This window comes from Martes martes, assembly GCF_963455335.1.
Source record: "Martes martes genome assembly, chromosome: X".
Lineage (NCBI taxonomy): Eukaryota > Metazoa > Chordata > Mammalia > Carnivora > Mustelidae > Martes > Martes martes.
The window spans coordinates 66,047,405-66,071,041 of record NC_137897.1 but is presented as its reverse complement, the minus strand read 5'-3'; the positions used below and the strand labels follow the sequence as shown (position 1 = coordinate 66,071,041).

At 35.4% G+C, this 23,637-nt stretch overlaps 1 protein-coding gene across 1 annotated transcript in view; it reads left to right on the top strand.

Moving 5' to 3' along the window:
• RPS6KA6 (ribosomal protein S6 kinase A6) overlaps nt 1-23,637 on the top strand; it is a 170,604-nt gene that overhangs the window by 91,403 nt on the left and 55,564 nt on the right. The gene's annotated exons all lie outside the window — the stretch shown is intronic.

The window sequence follows — 23,637 nt, the reverse complement described above, 5'->3', positions numbered from 1 at the left end:
CCTCCCTTCTGCTCTGCCCCTACTGAATCTGCTTTCTGTCATTGTTTAGTTTATATTTTCTAGGGCTTTATATAAATGGAATCATATCGTGTCTATTCATTTTCTGTCTAGCTTATTTAACTCGGAATAATTATTTTGAGATTTAGCCATGGTGTATGAATCAGTGGTTCATTCACTTTTATTGCTGAACAGTATTTCACTGTATGGATACAGCACCATTTCTTTATGCATTAACTTACTGATGGGTATTTGGGTTGTTTGCAGTCTTTGGGTATTACTAATAGAGCTGCTACAAACACTTAGCACAAATGATTGTATGGACATATGTTTTCATTTTCATGGTTATTGTAAGGTTTTATAAGCGAGATAAACACGACACCAGGCGAGGTAGGCACAAGGCAAGATTTATTAAAGGCACTCTCCGGCGAAGTTTCAGGGCTCAGGAGAAGGGGAGCCAGGAAAGTCACGCAGGGTGGAGGTGGGCACCCTCAGGCGAGGTTCCGCGACTCTGGAAAGCGGAGTCGGGGAAGTCGCACTGGGAGGGAGATGGTGGGGGTCTTTTATCGGGCCAAGGCAGGGCATGGGCTCACATCCATATATGGTAGGGTATTTGGTGATGGGAGCGTATGGGGTGGGGGGTCCTGATACTTCTGTTTCCTGCAGAGGTATCAGGTTACCTATGGAGATGTGACCTGGGCAGACATCCTTTTGGTGGGAGAGTCAAGGGTTGAGGAAGGTGGGGGAGGGGGCTGGAAGATGGCGGCCCGGCGGTCATTTCTATTGTTCCTCCTGCATTCCTGGAGCCACCGACCCAACAATTATGTTTTCATTTTTCGTGATTAAATACCTAGGAGTATAATGACTGGGCTCTTTCGTATGTGTATGTTTTAACTTATTTTAAAGACACTTATCAAATTGTTTTCTAAGATAGGATTGTAATTTTTACATTCCCAGCGGCCATGTGTGAGAGTTTTAGTTGCTCCACATCCTTGCCAACCCTTAATATGGTCAGTAGTTTTGTTTTGATTTTGGACGTAATTGTGTAGCTGCACCTTATTGTGGTTTTGAATTGCATAATCCAAATGACTAATGATGTTCAGCATCTTCTCATGCACTTATTCAGCATCTATCTTTGATAAAATGTCTGTTTAAATCTTTGGCTCATTTTTTATTAAGTTGTATGCTTTCTGAGTTTTGAGAGTATACATTTTGGAAAGTAAGTCCTTTCTCATATATGTTGCTTGCAAATGTTTTCTTCTGGTCTGTGGTTTGTCTTTTTGTTCTCTTTAATACTGCCTTTCAAAAGCAGTTCTTGATTTTGATGAATTCCAACTTATATTTTTTTCTTTTATGAATTTGTTCTCCTATATAAAGAATATTTGCCTAATCTCAGGTCACATAGATTTTCTATGTTTTCTAGACATTTTTTAAATTTTGCATTTAAGTTTATAATCCATTTTGAGTTTATTTTAGTGCATGGTGACAGATATGTGTTGAAGTCCTTTTCTTTCTTTCTGTCTTTCTTTCTTCTTTTGCATATACATATCCCAGTGTGCTAACATGGTGATTAAAAGTCTATGCTTTCTTCATTGAATCACCTTGCATTTTTGTTGGTTATCAATTGACCATGTATGTGAAGTCTATTTCTGGACATTCTGTTTTGTTTGTTGATCTATTTGTTTATCTTTATTTCACTACTACTTGATTTCTTAATTACTGTACCCTTGTAATATGTCTTAAAGTAAGTTAGTGCAAATCCTTGAACTTTGCTCTTCTTTTTCAAAGTTGTTTTGCCTCTTCTGGGTCCTTTGTATTTCCATATCAATTTTAAAATCAGCCTTTCACTTTCTTTAAAAAAGCTTGCTGGGATTTTGATTGGGATTGCATTGAATCTATAGGTTAATTTGCGGATAATTGCCATTTTCAAAACACTGAGTCATCAATCCTTGAATGTGATTTCTTTCTCCAGTTTTTGAGTCTCCTTTAATTTCTCCCAGCAATGTCTGGTCTGTATAGGTCTTGCACATTTTTTTTATCAGATTTATCTCTAAGTATTTCCTTTTATAAAATGACATTGTAAATGGAATTGCTTTCTTATTAAGTTCATTTTCAAGTTGGATGAAAATACAGTTGGTTTTTTTTTTCATATTGAACTTGTCTCCCACAATTTAACTGAACTTATTTATTATACCTAATAACGTTTTTTAGTAGATTCCATAGAATTTTCTATTTATAACCTACTAACAAGGAGTTTTTGCTTTTTATTCTTTATGAAAATAATCTTTTTTCTTTTATTTGTCCTTGTTGCAGTGGTTTGACTCTCCAGTCTCCAGACCTTCTTGCCTTATTTCTAATCACAGGGGGGAATAACATCATTTTAGCATAAATTACAAAGTTCAGTATAGGTCTTTTCACATGTTCTTTATCAGGTTGTGAAAGTTCTCTTCGGTTGCTAGTTTATTGCATTTTTATCAGGTATGTACATTAGGTTTGTAATATTCTTTTAGTGTAATTATTGAGATATTATGTTTTTTCTTCTTTAATCTTTTCACAGGTGAATTACATTTATTTATTGTCAAATGTTGAAGCAGTCTTTTTTTTAAAGATTTTATTTATTTATTAGACAGACAGAGATCACAAGTAGGCAGAGAAGGAGGCAGAGAGAGAGGGGGGATGCAGGCTCCCTGCTGAGCATAGAGCCTGATGCGGGGCTCGATCCCCGGACCCTGAGATCATGACCTGAGCTGAAGGCAGAGGCTTTAACTCACTGAGCCACCCAGGTGCATGAAGCAGTCTTGCTTATGGATGAATCCCCCATGTAGACATGGGGTATTATCTTTTTTTCATATTGGTGGATGATATTTGCTAAATTTTTTCAGATATTTTATATTTATTTTTATGAGGGATATTTGACTTTAGATTTCTTATATTTTTCATGTCTAGTTTTAATGCAAGAACAATACTAGTTTCATAGAATAGGTTGGGTAGTGTTTTCTCCTGTTGAGTTTTCTAGAAGAAGTAACTGTAAAACTGTTATTAAATGATTGGTAGAATTCACCAGTGAAGCTATCTGGGCCTGAAGTTTTTTAATAGTGAGGTGTTTTGACTACAAATTCAATTTATTTAAGAGACTTGTAGGTTTCAGTTTATCTTTCTTTTTTGAGTGAACTTTGTTATCTTTTGTCTTTTAAGGAATTTAATGTTTTAACAAATTTATCAAATTCATTGACATGAAATTGTTCATAATAGTCCCTTAATTATCTTTTTTATAGCAGTAGAAACATTATTGATATTTGTATCATTCCTGATGTTGGTATTTTGTATCTTTTCTCTTTTTTATCTTGCTTAGCTGTGCTTGAGGTTTATCAATTTCTCTTATTTTTCCTCAAAACCAACTGAATTTTGGTTTCATTGATTTTTTTCTATTGTTATTTCCATTTTCGATTTCATTGTTATCCACTTTAATTTGTATTACTTCATTTTTTCTGCTTACTTTATGTTTCACTAACTTTTCTGGTTTTTAAAATGGAAGCTGAAATTATTGATTTGAGACCTTTCATCTTTCCTAACATAGATGTGTAGTGTTATAACTATCCTTTTAAATACTGTTTTAGCATTATCCCATAAATGTTGATATGTTTTAGTTTTCCCTCAGGTCTGCATACTCTAATTTCCAGATAACTTTCTATTATTGATTTCTAATTTAATTTCTTTGAATTTAATTTAATCTAATCTAATTTAATTTCATAAACCATAGTTTACATTACTTGAATTCCCTTAAATTCACTTATAATTATTTTATGCTCCAGAATATAGTATATCTTAGTAAATATTCCATGTGTGCTTGAGAGGAATATGTATTCTGATTTTGCATAGTAGAAGATTCTATAAATGCCAATTAGATTGTTGGCTGAGAGTAGTATTAAGTCAACTACATTCTTCCTAAATTTTTGCCTACATATTCTGTAAACTTTTGAGATATAGAAATTTAAACCTTTGATTATAATTACGGATTTATCTATTTTTTCTTGCATTTATGTTAATTTTTGCTTCATGTATTTCAAAGTTCTGTTAAGTGTGTAAATTTTTAAGATTATCATTTCTCCTTGAATAAATTAACCTTTTTTTATTACAAGATGACTTATTTTAACACTGCTAATGTTCTTTACTTTGAAATCTTCTTTGATATTAAGATAATCATCCAAGCTTTTTTATTGGTTTAGCCTGATATATTGTTTTTCATGTTTTCATTTAACCTGTTTCCGTCTTCATATTTAATGTGCAATACTTGAGGCAGTACTTAAGGACAACATAATTGTCCTTGCTTTTTATCCAATCTGAAAATCTGTGCCTTTTAATTTGGGTGTTAGACCTGTTACATTTAATACTGATATGGCTGGGTTTAAATCTCCAATTTTGCTGTTGTGTGGAGTTTTTATTTTTTTTGGCCCATCTCTTCTTTATTTTGTTCCTCTTTTTCTGCATTATTTTTTAATGGATATATAATCGATGTACAACTTTATGTTAGTTTTAGGTGTATAATAAAATGATTTGATACTTCTATACACTGAAAATTGATCACCACAATAAGTCTAATTACCCCCTGTCACCACAAAAAGTTACAAGATTTTTTTTCTTGTGATGAGACATTTTAACATCTATTCTTGTGGCATCTGTAATTATACACTGCAGTACTATTGACTAGTCACCATGCTGTATGCCACATACCCATGACCTATTCATGTATCACAACTGAAGTTTGTACCTACTAACCCCTGCATTTCCCCCACCCATCAACCATCCTCCCCTAGGCAGCCACCACTATGTTCTCCATATCCATGACTTTTATTTGTTTTTTTCATTTTTTTAGATTACACATATAAGTGAGATAATATGGTATTTGTCTATGACTTATTTCACTTAGCATAACATATCCAGGGGCCACCCATTTTGTTACAAAAGGCAAGATTTCCTTCTTTTATATGGCTAAATAATATTCCACTGTGTGTGTGTGTGTGTGTGTGTGTGTGTGTGTGTATTTGTATTTGTATGCTGTATCTTCTTAATCCATTCATACATCAGTGGACACATGATTTACATATATGGCCATTGTAAATAATGCTGCAGTGAACATAACAAATTAGTGTTTTTGTTTCCCTTGGATAAATATCTAGTCCTAGAATTGCTAAATCATATGATACTTCTATTTTTAATTTTTTTAGGAAACTTTGTATACTGGTTTGCATACTAGCTCTACCAATTTACATTACTACCAATAGTGCACCAATAGTGTTCCGTTTTCTCCACATCCTTCTCAAGACTTACTATTTCTTGTCTTTTTGATGATAGGCTTTCTAACAGATGTGAGGTGATAACTCATCATGGGTTTGATTTTTATTTCCCTGATGATTAGTGATATCTCCTTTGAATATATATCTACTCAGATCCTCTGCTCTTTTTTTTAATTGAATTGTTCAGTTGTTTTTGGTGATGAGTTGCAGGAGTTCTTTATATATTTTGGATAGGAATATCTTATCAGATATGTGACTTGAAAATGTTTTCTTCCATTTAGTACATTGCCTTTTCATTCCATTGATGTTTTTCTTTTCTTTTTAGTTTGATGTGGTCTCACTTGTTTATTTTTGTTTTTGTTAACCTTTGCTTTTAGATCAGTTAAAAAATCAAGACTGATGTCAAATAATTTACTTCCTAAGTTTTCTTCCAGGAGTTTTATGGTTTAAGGTCCTATATTTAACTCTTTGATCCATTTTGAGTTAATGTTTGTGTATGGTATAGGATAATTGTCTAGTTTCATTCTTTTCATGTGGCTGTCCAATTTACCCAATTCCATTTTTTTCCCAATTCCATTTATTAAAGAGACTATTTCACCCCTTGTGTTTACTTATCTCCTTTGTCATAAAATAATTGACTGTATATGTGTGGGTTAATTTCTGGGCCTTTAGTTCTGTTCTGTTGAGGTATATGTCTGTATTTATGCCAATATCATACTGTTTTGATTAGTATAGCTTTGTAATATAGTTTCAAATCAAGGGGCTTGATGACTACAACTTTTATTTTTTTCTTTTTCAAGACTGGTTTGGCTATTTGGGGTCTTTTATGATTCCAAACAGATTTTAGAATTGTTTGTTCTATATTTTTTGAATAATGCCACTGGAATTTTGGTAGGGATTGCATTGAATTTGTACATTTTTTGGTAATATGGACATTTTAACAATATTAATTCTTCCAGTCCATAAGTTTGGAATATTTTTCCATTATTTGTGTCTTTTACAGTTTTTTTCATCAGTGTTTTATGGTTTGTATAGATTTTTCACTTCTTTGGTTAAGTTTATATCTAGATATTTTATTCTTTTTTAATTCTAATTTTTTTATTATGTTCAATTAGCCAACATATAATACATCTTTAGTTTTTGATGTAGTGTTCAATGATTCATTAGTTTCATATATAATGTAAATGGATACTTTTCTTAATTTCTGTTTCTGATAGTTCATTATTAGTTTATAAAAATGCAAGTCCATGTTGATTTTGTTCCTTGCAAGGTTACTGACTTTGTTGATTAGTTCTAACACTTTTTTTTAATGGAGCCTTCTGTGTTTTCTATACACAAAATGATGGTGTCTGCAAATAGTGACAGTTTTACTTCTTTCCAATTTGGATGCCTTTTTATTTCTTTTTCTTGCCTAATTCCTCTGGCTAGGATTTGTAATACCTGTGTGGAATAAAAGTGGAGATAGTGGACATTCTTATCTTGTTCTTGATCTTAGAAAGCTTTTCACTGTTGAGTATGATGTTAGCTGTGGACTTATTATGTTGAGGTATGTTCCCTATACACCAACATTTTTGAGATGTTTCACCTAAATGGATGTTGAATTTTGTCATGCTTTTTGTGCATCTAGTGACATGATCATATAATTTTTATCTTTTACACAGTTAATATCATGTTGTTTGATTTGTGGAAGTGGAATCTTTGTTATATCCCTGTAATAAATCCCACTCCATCATGAGACATACTAATTTTAATGAATTTTTAAATTTGTTTACTAATATTTTGTTGAGAATTTTTGTATCTATGTTTATCAGGAATATCTATGTTTTTCTTTTGCTTCCTTTTGATTTTTTAGTGTCTTTGTATGATTTTGTTACCAGGATAATGCTGACAGCATGAAATGACTTTGGAAACTTTGCCTCCACTTCAATTTTTTGGAAATAGTTCTAGGATAGGTATTATCTCTCTTTAAATGTTTTGTAGAAATCACCTGTCAAGGTATCTGGCTTTGTTTGTTGAGAGGTTTTTTTTTAATATATAAAAGATACAATTTTATTTCTACAAATTGGTTGGTTCCGATTTTTTCTCTCTTCCTGATCTAGGCTTAGATTATGAAAGGATTCCAGAAGTTTACCATTTCTTCTAGGTAGTCTAATCTCTTGGCTTGTAATTATTCATAGCAGCCTCTTATAATGTTCCATATTTCTGTATTAACAGTTGTAATATCTCCTTCATTTCCTTTTTTGTTTTTGTTTTTGTTTTTGTTTTTTGTTCTGTTTCTGTTCTTGTATTTTTTTAAATTTTATTGTATTCAAATTCAATTAATTAACATGTAGTATATCATTAGTTTCAAAGGTAGAGTTCAGTAATTCATCAGTTGAATGTAACACCCAGTGCTCATTATATTCACATGCCCTCCTTAATGTCAACCACCCAGTTACCCCTTCCCCCTACCCACACGCCCTCCAGAAACCCTCAGTTTGTTTCCTATAATTGAGTCCTCAGGCTTTTTCTCCCTCTCTAATTTAATCTTATTTTATTTTTCCCTCCCTTCCACTGTGATCCTCTGTTTTGCTCTATAAATTCCACATATGAGTGAAATCATATGAAAATTATCTTTCTCTGATTTATTTGCTTAGCATAATACCCTCTAGTTTGTATCCTTTCAATAAATACCTAGTAGTGCAGTTGCTGGGTCATACAGAAGCTCAATTTTTAATTATTTGAGGATTCTTCATGCTGTTTTCCAGAGTGGCTGTACTAGCTTCCTTTCCAACAGCAGTGTAATAGGATTCCCCTTTCTCTTACATCCTCGCTAATGTCTGTAATGACAGACTTGTTAATTTTAGCCATGCTACCCAGTGTGAGGTGGTATCTCATTGTGGTTTTGATTTATAGTTCCCTGAAGCCATGTGATGTGGAGCATTTTTTCATGTGTCTGTTGGCCATTTGTATGTCTTCTCTGGAGAAATGTCTGTTCATGTCAATTGTCCATTTCTTGACAGGATTATTTGTTTTTCTGGGTGTTGAGTTTGTAAGTTCTTTTACATCTCAGATACTAGCCTGTTATTTGATGAGATATTTCAAGTGTCTTCTCCCATTCTGTAGCTTGTCTTTTGATTTAGTCAACTGTTTCCTTCACTGTGCAAAAAGCTTTTTATCTTGATGAAGTCCCAACAATTCATTTTTGCTTTTGTTTCCCTTGCCTTTGGAGATGTGTCTAGCAAGAAGTTGTTGTGGCCAGGGTCAAAGAGGTTGCTGCCTGTATTTTCCTCTAGGATCATGATAGATTCCTGTCTCACATTTAGGTCTTTTATCCATTTTGAGTTTATTTTTCTGTATGGTATAAGATAATGGTCCAGTCTCATTCTTCTATGTGTGGCTGTTCAATTTTCCCAACACCATTTGTTGAAGAGAATGTCTTTTTTCCATTGGGTATTGTTTCTGCTTTGTCAAAGATCAGTTAACTATAGGGGGCACCTGCGTGGCTCAGTGGGTTAAGTCTCTGCCTTCAACTCAGGTCATGATCTCAGGGTCCTGGGATCAAGCCCTGCATCGGGCTCTCTGCTCCACAGGGATCCTGCTTCCTCCTCTCTCTTTGCTTGCCTCTCTGCCTACTTGTGACCTCTCTCTCTCTGTCAAATAAATAAATATGATCTTCAAAAAAAAAAAAAGATTAGGTAACTATAGAGTTGAGGGACCATTTCTGTGTTCTCTATTCTGTTCTATTGATCTATGTGTCTGTTTTTGTTCCAGTACAATACTGTCTTGATGACTGGAGCTTTGTAATATAGCTTATGTGTGACATTGTGATGCCACCAGCTTTGGTTTTCTTTTTCAACATTCCTTTGGCTGTTTGGGGTGTTTTCTTGTTTCATACAAATTTTAGCATTATTTGTTCCAGCTCTGTGAAAAATGTAGATTTCTTAAATTTAAATTCAATTAGCCAGCATATAGTACATCATTACTTTCAGATGTAGTGTTCAATAATTCATCAGTTGCATATAACACCCAGTGCTCATCACATCGTGTGCCTTCTTTAATGCCTATCACCCAGCTTGTTGATGGTATTTTGATAGGGATTGCATTGAATGTGTAGATTGCTCTAGGTAGCATAGACATTTTAAAAATATTTGTTCTTCCAATCCATGAGCATGGAATGTTTTTCCATTTCTTTGTGTTTTCCTCAACTTCTTTCACAAGTATTCCATATTTTTCAGAGTATGGCTTCTTTACCTCTTTGGTTAGCTTTATTCCTAAGTATCATATGGTGTTTGGTGCAATTGTAAATAGGATCAATTCATTGATTTCTATTTTTTTTTGTCTCATTGTTAGTGTGTAACAATGCAATTAATTCTTTGCATTGATTTTATGTCCTACCACTTTTATGACTTCCCATGTGAGATCTAGCAATTTTTAGGTGGACTTTTGAGTGTTCCACATAGAGTATCATGTCATCTGGGAAGAGTGACATTTTGACTTCCTCTTTGCCACTGTGGATGATTTTCTTTCTTTCTTTCTTTCTTTCTTTTTTTCTTTCTTTCTTTCTTTCTTTCTTTCTTTCTTTCTTTCTTTCTTTTTTGTGTAATTGCTGAGGATAGGACTTTCAGTACTATATTGAACAACAGTGATGAAAGTAGACATCATTGTCATGTTTCTGCCCTTAGGGGAAGGTCTCAGTTTTTCCCTGTTGAGAAGATATTTACTGTGGGCTTTTCATAAATGGCTTTTATGATATTGAGGTATTTTCCTTCTAGCCCTACACCGTGGAGAGTTTTAATCAAGAAAGGATGCTGTATTTCATCAAGTGCTATTTCTGAATCAATTGAGAGGATCACATAACTCTTGTCCTTTCTTTTATTAATGTAATGTATCATCTTGATTGATTTGTGAATGTTGAATGTGAATGTGAATAAATAAATGCAAAATTTCTTTTTGATAAGTCTGACAAGGGGGTTAGCAATCTTACTAATTCTTTCAAATAACCAGCTCCTAGTTCCATTGATCTATTCTACTGTTCTCACTGTTGAATCAAATGATCAATCAAATCTCATTGATTTCTACTCTAATCTTTATTGTTTATTTCCTCTGGCTTGGTTTTTGGTATTGGTTTGGTATTATTTCCTCTGGCTTGGTTTGCTGTATTTTTCCAACTCCTTAAATGTGATAGTAGCTTGTGTATTTGAAACCTTTCTTGTTTCTTGAGAAAGGCCTGTATTTCTCTATACTTCCCTCTTAGGACCACTTTTGCTGCCTCCCAAAGGTCCTGAACTCTTGTGTTTTCATTTTCGTTTGCTTCCATGAATTTTTTAAATTTTTCTTTAATTTCCTTGTTGACTCATTCATTGTTTTGGTGTTGCTTTTAACTTCCATGTATTTGTGTTCCTTCCAAATTTTCTCTTGTGATTGAGTTCAGGTTTCAAAACATTGTGGTCTGAAAATATGCAGGGAATAATCCCAGACTTTTGGTACTGGTTGAGTACGGATTTGTGACCAAGTATGTAATCTGTTCTGGAGAATGTCCCATGTGCATTTGAGAAGAATGTGTATTCTGTTACTGTAGGACAAAATGCTCTGAATATATCTGTGATGTCCATCTGGTCCAGTGTGTTATTCAAAGCCTTTTTTCCTTATTGGTCTTCTGCTTAGATAATCTGTGTTATAGTGAGTGGAGTGTTAAAGTCCCCTACTATTATTGTATTATTATCAGTGTTTTTTTAAAAATTTTATTATTAATTGGTTTATATAATTGGCTGCTTCTAAGTTAGGGGCATAAATATTTAGAATTGTTAGAACTTCTTCTTATATCAAACCTTTAATTATTATATAGTATCGCTCTTCAGCTCTTATTATAGTCTCTGGTTTAAAATCTAATTTGTCTGATAGAAGGATTGCTACCCCAGCTTTCTTTTGATATCCATTAGTCTGAGAAATTGTTCTCCATCCCCTCACTTTCGATCTGGAGGTGTTTTTAGGTCTAAAATCAGTCTCTTGTAGACAGCATATTGGGTCTTCCTTTTTTAACTGATACCCTGTGTCTTTTGATTGAAGCATTTGGCCCTTTATATTCAGAGTAATTATTGAAAGATATGAATTTATTGCCATTGTTTTACCTGTAAAGTCACTGTTTCTGTAGATTGTCTCTGTTCCTTTCTCCTCTGTGTTACTTTTGGGCTCTCTCTTCACTCAAAGTATCCCTTTTAATGTTTTTTGCAGTGCTGGTTTAGTGATCACAAATTCTTTAGTTTTTGTTTGTCCTGGAACCTCCTTATCTCTCCATCAGTTCTGAATGAAAGCCTTGCTGGATAAAATATTCTTGCCTGCATATTTTTTCTCACTTAGCACCTTGAATATATCATGCCAGTCCTTTCTGGCCTGCCAGATCTCTGTGGACAGGTTTGCTTCCAGCCTTATGGGTCTACTCCTTTAGGAGAAGGACCTCTTGTTTTGAGCTGCTTTCAGGGTTTCTCTTTATCTCTGAAATTTGTAAGCTTCACTTTTATATGTCAGAGATTACATGTTTCTCTATTTTTGTTGATTTTGATGGGGCTTCTCTGTGCCCCCTGATCTTGAATGCTTGTTTCCTTCCCCGATTAAGGACGTTCTCAGCTATAATTTGTTCAAGTAAACCTTGTGCCCCCCTCTCTCTTTCCTCATTTTCTGGGACCCCTATTATTCAAATATTATTGTGCTTTATGGTATCACTGATTTCTTAAAGTCTCCTCTCATGATCAAGTCATTGTTTTTCTCTCTTTCAGCTTCCTTACTTTCTTCATTTTGTCTTCTATATCATTGACTCTTCTGCCTCATTTACCCTAGTAATTAGAGCCTCCATTTTTTTACTGCATCTCTGTAATAGCATTTTTAATTTCAGCCTGCTTAGATTTTAGTTCTTTTATTTCTGCAATAAAGAATTCTCTAGTATCTTTTATGCTTTTTAAAAGCCCATCTAGTATCTTTATAATCATTGTTTTGATTTCTATTTCCAACATCTTACTTACATCCATATTGATTAAATCTATGGCAGAGAGTACTACCTCTGGTTCTTTCTTTTGCTGGGAATTTCTCCTCCTAGTCATTTTGTCCACAAAAGATAGAAGGAAAGAAAGAGAAGGGGAAAAAAGGGAAAAGAAAAGAAAAAGAAAAAACAGCAATGATAATAAAAACAACATCAAGAATATCTCGAAGTGATTCTGGTGTATGGTGTGTACACTCCACCGTTTTGTTTTGGCTGCTCTTTCCCACTGGTCCTTCCTCTTCAGAGTTCCACTGTGCTTGTAATAGGGAGTGTTTGGTCCTTTAAGTAGGTATGCTTTGAATTGTTTGTGAAATTAAGCCAGAAGCTGATCTTTTGGAGCTTTCTTTAATCAGTAGACTTGATAGATATGGGGGTTTATGTTGGTCTTCTGAGGCAGAGGCCTGCTGTGCTGGCACACAAGCTGACTTGCCCTTGTAAAGATGTTCCTCTCAGGCCAGGGGGTGGGTTTTTGTGTTTGGACTCCAATCTTTACCAGAGGTGCTGTATTTCTCTCTGGAGTCCTACTGTGCTGGTGGGTGGGAGGTGAGAGGGGTGGTGAAGGAGGTAGAATATGATGCCACCTCACCCTCTTGTCTCTGGGGAGGGGAACTCCTGGCAGCCAGTGCTCAGGAGGCCCTCTTAGAGTAGCCAGCAGTCTCCTGTGTCCTGGGCCCTCCTCAGTTCCCTGACCTAACCTGTCTGTATCTGGGTCGTTGGCATACCCAGAGCCACAGATCTCCTGTATTTAATCTCTGGCCAGTGGCTCATTTTAAATGGCCTGTTGGTATACATTCCTATTCCCGTCCCCTGGCTGGGAGGCTCAGGGCATGCCCAGCACTATCCTGTCCCTGGAAAGCCTTCACATAGTGTGTGTGCAGAAGCTTGAGTTTATTGTAATGCTCAGTGAAAAATCTGAGCCAGGTTATCAGCCACCTGCACTTGACTCAGTCTCCTACTCCTCTTTGTCATATAAAAGCCATTGCAGAGGCTTGAATCTATGGTGGCAGACAGCAAAAAGTGGCAGCAAGGTTATCCACGTTCTGCTCTAGTGGTCTGGTCATTCAGTCCTAGAAAACCAGCTGTTTGGCATGCACACAGAGTTTTGAGCCTGTGTGTTCACACCATAAAATTAAGTTTTTTACCCTCTACATGCCCCTCTGACCCCAAAGCTGAGCTCCACTCAATGGCTCCCCAGCTGTCTCTTTTTCTCTGTAGTGGACAAATATGCTCCTCCAGATGCCTTTCAGGAAGGAGAGCAGTCTCTCCCTGAGCAACCCAAGGATCCACTCACCATGGCTTTTTGTGTGGTTACAAACCACTGCAATCTTTCCAACTTTCTCCCTCTTCCAGACTTTGCTCCATGAACTGTGCTTTCTCCCCTTCCCAGCTGTGTGGTTTCCCAGTCCCCCTGTTCAGGTTTCTGAAACTCATCTCTGCCAAATTCTCTCACTCCCAACTGTGCAGATTGTTTCTGTACTCCTCAGATCCTCTTCCTAGTTGTTCAAAATAGTTGAAGTTTGATCTAGCTGTATTCAAAGGATAAGGCAAGTTCAGGGTCCCCCTACTACTCCACCATCTTGGAACACCCCCTCACCTTCATTTCTGATTTTATTTGAGCCATTTTTCTTTATTTCTTGGTGAGTCTAGCTAAAAGTGTGTCAGTTTGGGGCACCTGGGTGGCTCAGTCAGTTAAACCTTTACCTTTGGCTCAGGTCATAATCCCAGGGTCCTGGGATTGAGCCCCACATCAGGCTCCCTCCTCAGTGGGTAGCCTGATTCTCCCTTTCCTGCTCCCCCTGCTAGTGTGCTCTCTCTCTCTCTCTCTGTCTGTCCAATAAGTAAATAAAATCTTTAAAAAAATAAAAGTATGTCAATTTGGTTTATCCTGTAATTGCAAATGGCAGGATTTCATTCTTTCTTATGGCTGAATAATATTCCATTGTACAAATATATACCACATCTTCTTTATCCACTTATCTATTGATGGACACTGGGGCTCCTTCAATAATTTGACTATAGTAAATAATGCTACAGAGGGGTATAATATCCCTTTGAATTAGTGGGGTGTGTGTGTGTGTTTGTGTGTGTGTGTGTGTGTGTGTGAATAACCAGTGTTGCAATTACTGGATCATAGGGTAGTTCTGTTTTCAACTTTTTTTGAGGAACCTCCACACTGTTTACAGATGGGTATCAATTTTATGTATATTTTCAGTACTAGCCCTTTATAGGGTACATCATTTGCAAGTATCATCTCCCATTCATTAGGTTGCCTTTAGTTTTGTTGATCATTTAATTTGCTGTGTAGAAGCTTTTTATTTTGATGTATTCCCAATAGTTTGTTTGATATTTTTTCCCTTGCCTCAGGAGATATAGCTAGTAAAATTTTGCTATAGCTAATGTCAGAAAAATTATTACCTTTATCCTCTTGTAGAATTTTTATGATTTCAGATCTTACATTTAGGTCTTTAATTCTTTTTGTGTTTATTTTTTGTGTATGGTATAAGAAAGGGTCCAGTTTCATTCTTTTGCATGTAGTTGTCCATTTTTGCCAACATGATTTGTTGTAGAGACTATCTTTTTCCCATTGTATATTCTTTTCTCCATTGTCAAAGACTAATTGCATAATTGTGGGTTCGTTTCGAGCTCTCTGGTCTGTTCTAGTGATCTTTGTGTCTGTTTTTGTACAAGTACCATCCTGTTTTGACTAGTACAGCTTTGTAATATAACTTGACATTTGGAATTGTGATACTGTGATGCCTCAGTTTTGTGTGTGTGTGTGTGTGTGTGTGTGTGTGTGTTTCCAAGATTGCTTTGGCTATTCAGTGTCCTTAGTGGTTCCATACAAATTTTAAGATTATTTCTTCTAGTTCTGTGAAACATGCTTTTGGTATTTTTATAGGGATTGCATTAAATTTGTAGCTTTCTTTGGGCAGTATAAAAATTTTAACAATATCTGTTCTTCCAATCCATGAGCATAGAATGTCTTTCCATTTCCTTGTATCATCTTCAGTTTCTTTCATCAAAGTTTTATCATTTTCAGACTACAGCTCTTTTACCTCTTTAGTTGATTCCTAGATATTTTATTGTTTTTGGTTTAATTGTAAAATGGATTATTTTATTAATTTCACTTTCTACTGCTTCATTATTAGTGTATAGAAATGCAACACATTTCTTCACATGTATTTTATATCCTGTGACTTTACTGAATTTATCGGTTCTAGTCATTTTCTGGTGGAGTCTTACAGGTTTTCTACATAGAGTAACATCTCAACTGCAAATACTGAAGTTTTATGTCTTCCTTCTGATTTATACTCCTTTTATTTCTTTCTGTTTCCTGATTGCTGTGGCTAGGACTTCCAGTAATATATTGAATGAAAGTGGTAAGAATGGACATTATTTTCTTGTTCCTGACTTTAGGGGAAAAGCTCTCAGTTTTTCCTCATTGAGTAATGTGTTTGCTGTACGTTTTGCATATTATGTTGTTTATTATGTTGAGGTATGTTCCTTCTAGACCTAATATATTGAAGTTTTCTTTATCATGAATGGATGTTGTAATTTGTCAAATGCTTTTTCTCCATCTATTGAAAGGATCATATGGTTCTTATTTTTTCTTTTATTAATGTGGTGTATCACGTTGATTGATTTTTGAATATTGAACCATGCTTGCAACCTAAGAATAAATCCCACTTGATCATGGGGAATGATTTTTTTTTAATGTACTATTGGATTCGATTTGCTAGTATTTCTTTGAGAATTTTTACCTCCATGTTCTTCAGTGATATTGGCCTATAGTTTTCTTTTTTAATGGAGTGTTTATCTGGTTTTTGTATCAGGGTAATGCTGGCCTCATAGAATGAATTTGTAAGTTTTCATTCCATTTCTATTTTTTGGAATATTTTGAGAAGAAAAGGTATTACCTCTTCTTTAGTTGTTTGGTAGAATTCACCTGGGTAGCCATCTGGACCTGGACTTTGTTGGTTGGGAGATTTTTGATTACTGATTGAATTTCTTTGCTGGTTATCAGTCTGTTCAAATTTTTTATTTCTTCCTGTTTCAGTTTTGGTAGTTTATGTGTTTCCTGGATTTTTTCATTTCTTCCAGGTTGTCTAATTTGTTGGCATATAGTTTTTCATAATATTTTCTTATGATTATTTCTGTGGTATTATTTCTCCTCTCTCACTTGTGATTTTATTCATCTTGGTCCTTCTCTTTTCTTTTAGATAAATCTGGCTAGGGGTTTATCAATTTTATTTTTTTCAAGGAACCAGCTCCTTGTTTCATTGACCTATTTATTTATTTATTTATTTTTATTTCCTGTATCATTTATTTCTCCTCTTATCTCTTATTTCTCTTCTTCTGCTGGCTTTAGGCTTCGTTTGTTGTTCTTTTTCTACCACCTTTAGGTGCAAGGTTAAGTTGTTTATTTGAGATTTTTCTTGATTCTTCACATACATAGGCCTGTATTACTAGATCTCCCTCTTCAAAGTGTTTTTGCTACATCTGAAAGGTGTTGGATTGTTGTGTTTTCATTTTCATTTGTTTCCATATAATTTTAATTTTTTCATTGATTTCCCAGTTGACCCATTCATTATCTATTAAGATGTTCTTTAACCTTCATCTGTTTTTGGTCTTTCCAAATTTTTCTTGTGGCTGACTTCAAGTTTCATCATGTTGTGGTGAGAAAATTTACATGGTATGATCTCAATCTTTTTGTACTTGGGGGGTATGATTTGTGACCCTGTATGTGATATATTTTGCAGAATGCCTCATTTGCCCCTGAAGAGAATGTGTATTCTGCTGCTTTAGGTTGGAATGTTCTGAATATTTCTGTTAAGTCCATCTAGTCCAGTGTGGCACTCAAAGACATTATTTCCTTGTTGATTTTCTGCCCAGAAGATCTGTCCATTGATGTAAGTGATGTGTTAATATTCTCTACTATTATTGTATTATTATCAGTGAGTCCCTTTATGGTTTGTTTGTTTGTTTGTTTTGGGGGCAGCAAAGCAAGGTTTATTGAGTGATAGTAAAGCAAAGTGTATTGAGTGATAGTAGAAATCTCCTGAAAAGGAAGGGGACCCAAGAGGGTTGCCCTTTTATGTTTGTTGTTAGTAGTTTTATATATTTGGGTGTTCCCAAGTTGGGAGCACTAATATTTATAATCGTTAGATCTTCTTGTTGGATAGTCCCTTTTATATGATATAGTGCCCTTTTTCATATCTTGTTATAGTCTTGTTTTAAAGTCTAGGTTTTCTGATGTAAATATTGCTATTCTTCCTATCTTTTGACCTCCATTTCTATGATAAACATTCTCCATCCCCTCACTTTCAAGCTACAGGTGTTTTAAGGTTTATAATGAGTTTCTTATAGGCAGCATATTGATAGATCTTATTTTTTTTAATCAATTCTGACACCATATGTCTTTTGATTAGAGTTTTAATCCATTTGCATTCATAGTAATTATTGATAGATATGTATTTATGCCATTTTATAACTTGTTTTCTCATTGTTTCTGGAGATTTTCTCTGTTCCATTCTTATCTTTGTCACCTTGATCTTTCCTTTCCATTCAAGGAGTCCCCTTTCATATTTCTTACTGGGCTGGTTTAGTGGTCAGTGTCCTTTAGTTTTTATCTAGGAAACTCTTTATTTCTCCCTCTATTCTTAGTAATAGCCTAAATGGATAGAGTATTCTTGGCTGCAGATTTTTCCCCACTCAGGGCTTCAAATATATCATGCCTCTCTCTTCTGGCTTGCTATGTTTCTGCTGAGAGATCTGCAGCTAGCCTTAGGGGTCTTTCCTTCTGAGTTACGGACTGTTTTTGTCTTGCTGCTCTTAGGATTTTTTTCTTCATCACTATATTTTGCAAATATTATTACAGTATGTCTTGATATTGGCCCACTTTTGTTTTTTTGGAGGAGTTCTCTATACCTCCTGGATCTGGATATCTGTTTCTTAGTGATGTTTTCAGCTATTATTTCATGAAATCATTTTCTTTCCCTTTTTCTCTCTCTTCTTCTCCTGGGACTCCTATGGTATAAATGTAATTATGTTTGGAGTCATTGAGTTCTTTAAGTCTCTACTCGGGTTCTATAATTCTTCTTTATCTCTTTTGTTCAATGTGATAATTTTCCACTATTTTATCTTCCATATCACTAAAATGTCCCTCTGCTTCTTTCTTGCTTATTTTCTTTGCATCAAGTCTGTTTCAGATCTGTTACTGCACTTTTCATTTCTGAGTGTTTTTGACTCTTTATCTCTGCAGCAAGGGCCTCCCTGATGTCTTACATTCTTTTCTCAAATCCAGCGAGTATCCTTAGATTGTTGCTTTAAATTCTTTATCAGGCTTGTTACTTATATCTGCTTCTCTGAGAACTCCAACTGTGACCTTTTCTTGTTTCATTGGGATGAATTATTCCATCTTGAAGATTTTTCTTCTGTGTGTTAGAAAAACCTGTTATGTGTCCCGCTTCTGAGAGTAAATGGCTTTATGCAGAAGAGGGCATGTAGTGTACAGGGCCTTGTGCTTCAGGGAGTGTCTCTGGTATGTTCTACATGTACTTTGTTACTGTGTTATAGCACCCTGTCCTTCAGGCCAGTCATTTGAAGAGGCTCTCCTTGTCTGCAGTGAGCAGTGTTTGGTCCTTGGCCAGAGTGTGGCAAATTTCAGCTAGGTGTGCTCTAGTCTGCTTGATAAATGAGTCCTGATGCTACTTCCACTAGAACTGAAACCTTGCGGAACTCTCTGGTTGGAAGACGGGGTGTGAGCAGGGGTTTCTGCTGGTCTTCTGGGGAAGGGATCCTTATCCCTGGGACTGTGGCTGACTTGACTGTGAGGGGCAGGACCAGCAAAGCTCAGGAGTGTGGTTCTTTGTTTAAGCAGATTTAGCAGCCTGTGTTGCAGTTTTGTCACCTAAGGTGGTTCTGTGTTTATGCTGAGGGGCAAGGGAAGCAAATGGCACCAGTCAGCATCTTTGTCCCTCAGGATGGGTCTCTGTACTTGATTCTCTCAGGGAAGCACTGAGAATAGTGAACATTCTCCTCTCTATGTGTCCCAGCCACATGCCAGATCAGTGTCTTCATGTTGTCTGCCTCTGAACTGTGTGCCTGCCTTATCTCGAGAAAAAGAGCAGAATCTTCTGGGCTTTAACCAAGTCCTCAGATTTTCAAAACTCTAGGCTCTAAGCAGGTGGTATTGGCTGAGGCCTGCAAAGGTTCTCCTGAAGAGAGTCTTGCCCAGCTGTGACTGAGGGAGGCTAGACACAGAAAGGTGGTAGTGCCAGAGTGCAGGGGTATTTGACCTAGAGCAAGCAGGCTAGATAGCAAGCATAGGAACCAAGCTGACTCTGTCAGGTGGCTTTTCTTTTATGCTAAGAGGCAGGAGAAGGATGTGACACTTGCTAGATCCTTGGTCCCTGTAGAGGCATCTCCCTGAAACTACCTATCAGAGAGATGTCCAGGGTAAGCGAATAATCTCCACCACTCTGTGTCCCAGTAGTTCCTCAGATTGTTCCATCTGCCCCCAGTTGTTTGCCTGACTTCTTTCTAGGAACAGGGCAGCATCCTCAGGGCCATATCCCAGCCAGGACCTCAGAACTTTAAAACCAGTTTTCAAGACTGGTGGTCCCCAAAACTTAGGAAAATCAGCCCCTCTTATTATCCCAGCCGGTGGCTTTAGGGAAGTTCTCAGTATGCATTCTACTGTGTGCCCCTCTTTGTCTCCCCTGTCTCTTAGTTTCCTCCGTTTTCATAGTACTCTCTTACAATTATTTTTAATTGTTTGATATTGGGTGTTATTTCTCCTCTTTCATTTGTAATTTTGTTTATTTTGGGTTCTCTCTCTCTCTCTCTCCTTGTTGTGTTTTGTTTTGGTATATATTTTTTTCTTTTTTGATGAGCCTGGTTAGAAGTTTAGCAATTTTCTTGACCTTCTCAGGGAAACATCTCCTGATTTCACATATATGTTATACTGGTTGTTGGGTTTTGTTTTGTTTTTCTGTTTTTTTTTTGTTGTTGTTGTTGTTTCTATATCATTTATTTCCTGCTAAAATCTTTATTATTTTCTTCCTTATGCTAGTTTTGGATTTTGTTTGTTCTCTTTTTCAGGCTGTTTTAGGTGTAAGGTTAGATTGTTTATTTGAGATTTTTCTCACTTCTTTCAGTAAGCCTGTATTGCCATTACCTTCGTTCCTATACCTGCTTTTGTTGTACCCCAAAGATTTTGGATCATTGTTTTCATTTTCGTTTGTTTCCACATAATTTTTGAATCTTCTTGAATTTCTTTGTTGACCCATTCATTATTTAGTATCATGTCATTTAATCTCCATGTTTTCATGCTCTTTCCAGATTTTTTCTTGTGGTTGATTTCTGGTTTCATAGTGTTGTAGTCCAAAAAGATGTATAGTATGCCTCCAATCTTTTTTAATTTGTTGAGACTTGTTTTATGGCTGAAATGTGATCTGTTCTGGAGAATATTCCATGTGTACTTGAAAATAATGTGTAGTCTGCTGTTTTAGTTTGGAATGTTCTGAATATATTTGTTATATCCATCTGAATCAGTGTGTCATGAAAAGCCACTGTTTACTGGTTGCTTTTGTTTGGATGATTTGTCAATCAGTGTCAGTGGGCTGTTAGAGTGCCCTGCTGTGGTTGTATTACTATCAATTTGTTTCTTTTATGTTTGTTTTTAGCTGTTTTACGTTTTTGGGTGCTCCCATCCTTGGTGCATAAATATTTACATTTGTTATACATCTTCTTGGTGGATTGTCACCTTTATTATTACATAGTGTCTTTGTTGTTTCACTCTGTTTTAAAGTCTTTTTTGTTTAATATAAGTTTTGCTATCCCGGCTTTTTTTTGACAGCCATTTGCATAGCATTTCTCCATCTTCTCACTTTCAATCTGTAGGTGTCTTTAGGTTTGAAATGAGTCTTTTGTAGGGAGTATATAGATGGTGTTGTTTTTTTATTCCCTCTGTCATTCTGTGCCTTTTTATTTAAGCATTTAGTCCATTTACATTCAAAGTAATTATTTGTAGGTATGTATTGCCATTTTGTTATTTGTCCATGCCTTCGCTTTTAGTCTGTGTGTGCTTAGACTGTGTGTGTATGTGTATGTGTGTCCTTAATGTTTAAAGTGAGTCTCTTGTAGACAGCATATAGATGGGTCTTGTTTTATATTTATTCAGCCACTCTGTGTCCTTTGATTCAAAAAATAAGTCCACTTATATTTAAATAATTGATAGATATGGTACTTTTTCCATTTTGCTAATTATTTTCTATCTGTTCTATAGTTTGACTCTTTTTCCTTCTTCTTCTGCTCTCTTCCTTTGTGGTTTGATGACTTTCTTCAGTATAATGCTTAGATTCATTTGTTACTATCTTTTTTTTTTTTTATCTACTATAGGTTTCTTTTTGGTTACCGTGGGGCTCACATATAATAGCCTCTCTCTCTCCCCCTCTTTCTCCCTCTCTCCCTCATTCTCCCTTTCTTCCTCTTTCTCCCTCTCTTGCTTCTTCTTTCTCCCTCTCTCTCCCTCTCTCTATACATATATATTTTATGCATTTTTTACTCCCCACCATATTTTGTTTTAGATGTCACTTTTTATGTCTTTTTATTTTGCATATCCCTTAACCGATTGTTGTGTTTTTCTTTATTTTTACTACTTGTGTCTTTTATTCTTCACACTACCATTGTAAACAATTAACCCACTACCTTTATTATATACAATAGGCCCTCATTATCTGCAGTTTTTCTTTGTTTGGTATCATTTACCAATGGGAACCCATGGCCCAGAGAAGATAATGGTACTTAAGACATATCCTCAGGAGGTCAGTAGGCTAATGCTATAGCATAATGCCTATGTGGATTCCCTTTACTTCACCTCATCACTTAGGCATTTTATCATCTCAACTCATCACAAGAAAAAGGGTGAATGCAGTATAGTAATTATTTTGAGGGAGAGAGAAACAGACTGCATTCATGTAACTTTTATTACAGTATAATGTTATAATTGTTCTTTTTCATTATGTGTTATTGCTAATCATTTACAATGCTGAAATAAGCTAAACTTTATCATATATATGTATGCATTGAATAAACATAGTATATATAAGGTTTGCTACTACCTTCAATTTCAAGAAACTGTTGAAACATGTCTCTTGCCAATAATGGGTGAGGGGCTCCTGTATTTACCTTTACTAGTGAGATTTATACTCCCACGTGTTTTCTTATTAATAATTAACACCCTTCTTTCTTCTTAAAAAAGTCCCTTACCATTTCTTATAAAACCAGTTTAGTGGTAATGAACTCTTTTGCTTTTCTGCATCTGGAAAACTCTTTCTTTTTCCTTCAATGCTAAATGCTAATCTTACTGGATAGAGTACTCTTGTAAGGTTTTTTGTTTGTTTTGTTTTTGTTTTTATTTTTCCTTTAAGCCCTTTGAATATATTGTGCCACTTTCTTCTGCCTGCACAGTTTCTTTTGAAAAATATGTTAACAGTCCTGTGGGGTTCCCTTGTGTGTAATAAGTTGTTTTTCTCTTGATACTTTTAAGATTCTCTATTTTTAACTTTTCAAATTTTACTTATGTGTCTTTGTGTCGATCTTTTTTGTTTTGTTTATTTTTTTAAAATTTGGAACTCTATGGACTTCCTTTATCTAGATGTTTCCTTCCCTAGGTTGAAGAAGTTTTCAGCTATTGTTTCTTCAAATAAGTTTTCTGCTGTTTTACTCTCTCTCCCCTCCTTCTGGGACCCCTATAATGTGAATGTTATTCTGCTTTATGTTGTCCATAAGACACAAAAGCTATCTTCACTTCTTTAAATTATTTTTTTCTTTTTCTGCTCTTTTTTTTTAAGATTTATTTATTTATTTGACAGAGAGAAAGCAAGAGAGGGAACACAAGCTGGGGAAATGGGAGAGGGAGAAGCAGGCATCCCGTCGAGCAGGGATCCCAATGTGGGTCTCGATCCCAGGACCCTGGGATCATGACCTGAGCCCAAGGCAGATGCTTAATGACTAAGCCACCCAGGCACCCCTCTTTTTCTGCTCTTTTTGGGTGAGTTCAGCTGCTCTGTCTTCTACATAACTGAATCTTTCATATGCTTCATCTAGTCTGATGTTGAACCCCTCTAGTATATTTTTCAATTTAGTTATTTTATTCTTCAGCTATATGATCTTTGTTTGATACTTTCTTATATTTTCTATCTGTCTGTTGAAGTTTTCATTGTGTTTCCGTTCTTCACTATAGTTTTCTGAGCATCTTTATAACTATTACTTTGAACTATTTATTAGGTAAATTACTTATCTATGTTATATTGAGGTTTTTTCCCT